Source organism: Furipterus horrens, unplaced genomic scaffold (assembly GCF_987537825.1).
Source record: "Furipterus horrens unplaced genomic scaffold, mFurHor1.1.pri manual_scaffold_5, whole genome shotgun sequence".
NCBI lineage: Eukaryota > Metazoa > Chordata > Mammalia > Chiroptera > Furipteridae > Furipterus > Furipterus horrens.
In genome coordinates, this window is record NW_028327175.1 from 128,509,867 (window position 1) to 128,515,866 (window position 6,000).

Here is a 6,000-nt window from a genome sequence, read left to right on the forward strand (position 1 = left end):
CATGTATCATATTGCAGAATTTTCTTTTTTAAGGCTGAATAATATTCCATTGTATGTTTATACCACATATTGTTTATTCATCCATCAGTGGATACTTGAGTTGCTTCCATGTTTTAGCTATTGTGAATGTGTGTACAAATATTTCTTTGAGAATCTGCTTTCAGTTTTTTTGAGTATATACCCAGAAGTGGAATTACAGGATCATATAGTAGTTCTTTTTTTAACTTTTTGAGGAATCTCCATGCTGTTTTCCACATTGACTGTACCACCTTACATTCCCACCAACAGTGCACAAGGATTCTAATTTCTCCACAACCTTGCCAATACATTTTCTGTTTTTTTGATAGTAGTCATTCTAATGTGTGTGAGATGGCATCTCATTGTATTTTTGACTTACATTCCCCTAATGATTAGTGAGGTTGAACATCTTTTCATGTGCTTTTTGGCCATTTGTATCTCTTCTTTGGATAAATATCTGTTCAAATCCTTTTCTGTTTTTGAATCAAGTTGGTTTCTTGTTGAGTTTTAGTTCTCTATATAGTCTGGATAATAATCCCTTATCTGATATGATTGGCAAATATTTTCTTCCCTTCTGTGGGTGACCTGTTTACTCTGTTGATAGTGTCCTTTTCATGCATAGTCTTTTTTTAATTGTAAAAGTTTCATTGTTTTAGGTCTTATTGAGGTCCTTGATACACTTTAATTTTTTTTTTTATATGATGTTAAGTAAGGGTCCAACTTGATTCTTTAGTATATGGACATCAGTTTTCCCAGCATCATTTGTTGAAATGACTATTCTTTTGGGACCCTTGTCAAAAATCATTTGACAATATATGCGAGGATTTATTTCTGGCCTCTATTCCATTGGTCTGTATTCCAGTACCACACTGTTTTTGTTAATGTAGCTTTGTAATACATTTTGAAAAAGGAAGGGTGAGTCCTCCAGTTCTGTTTTTCTTTTTCAAGATTGTTTTGTCACCTGACCAGTGTGACTTGGTTGGCATTGTCCCGCAAAATCAAAAGGTCGCCAGTTCGATTTCCTGGTTGGGGTGCACACCAGAAACAACTGTCAGTGTTTTACTCCCTCTCTTTCTCCATTCCCCTCTCTCTAAAACTAAATATTTTTTTAAAAGAAACTAAAAAAAGATTGTTTTGGACTCCCAGTCAAGATGGAGGCATAGGTAAACATGGCCCACACCCTCGAACAACCACGTCAAAATTACAACTAAACTATAGAACAACCATAACTCAGAACTGTCAGAAATAGAGTTGAATGTAAGTCTGACAACTATGGAATTAAAGAAACCACATCCATCCAGTCTGGTAGGAAAGTAGAGACGCCGAATGGGCTGGTCCCACATCTATATGTGGTGGATAAAAATTTGGGAGGGATATTTGGGAATGAGGAGTTTCAGCCCAACACCAGGCCTCCCAGCTTAGGGTTCCAGTGCCAGGAACATAAGTCCCCATTACTTCTGGCTGCAAAAACCAGCAGGGACTGAGTGAGTAGAAGAAACTATTGGAGCCCCAAGCAGTTCCTCTTAAAGACATACAGACTTAGTCTCACTCTCTCTGAGCTCCAGTACCAGAGTAGCAGCTTGAAAGGCACTAGTGACATACAGTGAGGAACTGAAGTGTCTGGCATCAAACAAGAGTTGAGGGACAGCTTTCTTCCAGACAAAGGCAGGCAGAGGTCATTGTCCCTTTTCTGAACCCTTCTCCCCACAGAGCCAGCAGGCAGGTGCCATATCTGAGACTCCCATCAACCTGATTACCACTGTTTACCTGCCTTGGAGATTCCCTGAGGCTCTTTCACACCCAAATATGTGCCTACTCAAGCTGTTAACAGTCACTTTTCCATATGAGTAGCTGGTCTTGGCTCATGCTTCTTAACATCCTAAAGCCTCTCATACAAGCAACAGATGTCTCAGTGAGCTGCCAGCCCCCATACCTCTTGCTAAATGGTCCCAGACCTGGCACTGGCAGCATCCAGCCTAGATTCACAGCTTGGCTTTGCCTGGGAACCTCTAAGCCCAGCACATGTAGCAGCCATCTCAGATTGCTTTGTATCTCATGCAGGGTGGCCCAGGGCAGAACACAGGTGGTGGCTGACCGTGGTCTGCACCACCCAGGAAGCCCCAGAGCCTGTACACCCAGTGGACAGCTACAGGCCACATCAGAGCACCACCACCCTACTGTACAGCTGATCCTCCATGGGGGTGGAGGTTGATGGTTAGTGGCCACAGCCAGTCCTTGCAGCTGACTGGGCTGGACAAATCCCTCCCATTGATCTGCCAACAGCAACGAAGGCTCAACCACAAGAGGAGGTTGTACTCAGCCCATATGAAGGGTACACTTCAGGTACCCAGCCTGGATGATAGGGGAGGCTGTGCCACTGGACCCTGCAGGACACCTACTACATTAGGCCATACTATCAAGACAACGGAGTCAAAGCAGCCCTACCTAATACACAGAAACAAAGACAGGGAGCCTGCCAGAATGAGAAGACAGAAACATGGCATAAATGAAAGAACAGATCAAAAATCCAGATAGAGAACTAAACAAAATGGAAATAAGCAATCTCTCAGATGCAGATTCAAAACTCTGGTTAAGGGATACTCAAGGATCTTAGTGCGGACCTCAACAGCATAAAAAGGATATGGTCAGAAACGAAGGATACATTAATTGAAATAAAGAACAATTTACAGGGCAACAACAGTAAAGTGGATGAAAATGAGAAGCAAATCAATGATTTGCAACAAAAGGAAGCAAAAAACAACCAATCAGAACAACAAAAAGATAAGAGAATTCCCCTCTCCCAAAAGAAAGGATAGTGTAAGCAGCCTCTGGTACAACTTCAAACATTCCAACATTCACATCATATGGGGTACCAGAAGAAGAAAAAGAGCAGGAAATAGGAAATCTACTTGAAAAAAGAATGAAAGAAAACTTCCCTAATTTGATGAAGGATATAGACATGCAAGTCGAGGAAGCACAGAAAGTCCCAAACAAGATGGATACAAAGAAACCCACTCAGAGATACATCATAATTAAAATGCCAAAGGTTAAAGATAAAGAGAGAATCTTAAAAGTAGCAAGAGAAAAGAGGTTAGTTTCCTACAGGGGAGTTCCCATAATACTATCAGCTGATTTTTCAAAAGAGACATGCATGTTAGAATGGATTGGCAAGAAATATCCAAAGTCATGAAAAGTGGGTACCTACATCCAAGGTTGCTCTACCCAGCAAAGCTATCATTTAGAATGGAAGGGCAGATAAAGAGCTTCCCAAACAAGAAAAAGCTAAAGGAGTTCATCATCACCGAACCATTATTATATGAAATATTAAAGGGACTTGTTTAAGAAAAAGGCGGCCAAAACTATGAACAATATAATGGCAATAAATACATATCTATCAACATTGGATATAAAAAACTAAGCAAACAGGAACAGAGGCTAGATCATGGATACAGAGAGGAGTTTGATGGTTTCCAGATGGGAGGAGCTGTGGTGAAGAGATGAAGGAATTAAGAAGTACAAGTAGATAGTTACAGAATAGCCATGGGGATGTAAAGTACAGTATAGGAAATGGAGTAACCAAGAACTTATTATACACATGACCCATTGGTATGAACAATGATGGGGAGATTGCCTGAGAGAGTGGGGGTTGATGTGTGGAGGGGGGCAAAGGGGAAAATTGGGACAACTGTACTAGCATAATCAGTAAAATATAATTTCAAAAAAGATTGTTTTGTGTATGTGGGGTCCCATAATAGTCCATATGAATTTTAGGATTGGTTTTTCTATTTCTGAAATAAATGTCATTGGGATTTTGATAGGGTTGCATTGACTCTGTAGATCTCCTTGGGTAATACTATTGATGTTTTAGCAATACGCCTTCCAATTCATGAAATGAGATGTGTTTTCATTTATGTCTTCTTTAATTTCAGTAATTTTTGTATTTCTTTAATTTTTGTAGTTCTTTAATTTTTGTAGTTTTTATTGCATGACTCTTTCACCTCCTTGGTTAAGTTCTAAGTATAAATATTTTTGACACGATTGTTAATAGGATTGTTTTTGTAGTTTCCTTCTCAGGTTGTTCATTGTTAGAATACAGAAATACAATTTATTGTGTGTTGATTTTATATCCTGCTACTTTGCGAAATTCATTTCTTCTAATAGTTTTTTAGTGGAATCTTTAATTTTGTACATATACCATCTGCAAAAAGGTTATTTTATTTCTTCCTTTCCAATTTGGATTCTTTTTTTCATATTGCTCTGGCTAGAACTTCCAGTACTATGTTAAATAGAAGTGATTAAAGTGGGTGTCCCTGCCTTGTTCCTGATCTTAGGAGAACTGCTTTCAGTCTTTCAACATTGAGTATTATGTTCACTGTATTTTTCACATGTGACATTTATTATATTCTCTTCCTAGTTTGTTGAGTGTTTTTATCATAAAAGGTATTGATTTTGTCCATACTTTATCTACATCAATTGAAATAATTATGTGTTATTTTTCTCCCTCATTCTGTTGATATGGTATGTACATTGATTGGTCTTCATGTGCTGAACCATCTTTGCATTCCAGGAATAAATCCCTATTGGTCATGGTATATCATTTTTCTAATGTGCTGCCAAATTTTGGGAGTTTTTTGTGCACCACTGTACATAAGGGATGTAAACGTGTCATTTCTTGTAGTTTTTCTGGTTTTAATATCAGGGTAATGCTGGCCTTATAGACTGAGTTAGGAAGTGTTCCCTCAATTTTTTATGAAAAGGCTGGGGAGGATTGGATTTAGTTCTTATTTAAATATTTGGTCAGATTCATTGGTTAAGCTATCAGGTCCAGAGATATTCTTTGTTGGAAGTTTTTTTTATTACTGATTCAGCCTTGTTACTAGTTATAGGTCTATTCAGATTTTCTATTTCTTTGTGATTTAGTCTTGGTAGGTTTTGTGTTTCTAGGAATTTGCCCATTTTATCCATGTTATCCAGTTTGGCACATAATTGTTTATAGTATTCTCTAAAGTCTTTTTTTATTTCTGTGGAATTGGAAGCAATGACCCCACTTTCACTTCTTATTATAGTAATTTAAGTTTTCTCTATGTATTCCCTAGACCATGCAGCTAAAGATTTGTTAATTTTGTTGATCTTATCAAAGAACAACTTTTGGCTTCATTGATTTTTTCTTTTTCTATTTTTCTATTTTCTTTTTCATTGATCTCTCTTCTAATCTGTATTATTTCCTCCTGCTAGCTTTGGGTTTAGTTCCTTTTATAGTTTCTTAAATTGTAAAATTAGGTGGTAGAGTTTATATTTCTTTTTATTTTTACATATTTTATTTTTTTTAGAGAGAGGAAAGGAAAAAGAGGGAAAGAAACATCAATTGATTGCCTCCTGCACACACCCTGGCCAAGGACTGAGCCAGAAACCCAGGCATATGCCCCAACCCAGAAGCAAACTGGTGATCCCTCGCTTTGTTGGGTGATGCCCAACCAAATGAACCACACCAATCAGAGCTTATATCTTTCTTTCTAAATATAAGCATTGAAAACTATAAACTTAACCTTTAGCACCGCTTTTGTTGTGTCATGTGTTTTAGTTATTGTGTTTTCCTTTTCATTCATCTCAAATATTTTCTAATTTCCCCATGATTTCTTCTTTGATCCATCATTGACTGTTTAAAAGTGTTACTTAATTTCTACAATTTTATAAATTTTCTAGATTTCTTATTGATTTCTAACTTTACCTCGTTGTGACCAGCGAAGGGGACTGGTAGAGGGGTGAAGTAGGGAAAATGGGTGCATTTGTAATCGTGTCAACAATATGAATAAAAAATTTTTTTAAGTCATCTAAAGATTTAAAACTAGACTTCTGGTCAAGATGGAGGCATAAGTAAACACACTTTGCCTCCTCAAGCAACCACAGACTGAATTACAACTAGACCTCAAAACCAATAACACCCAGGACCATTAGAAAATCGAGCTGTATGGAAATCTGACA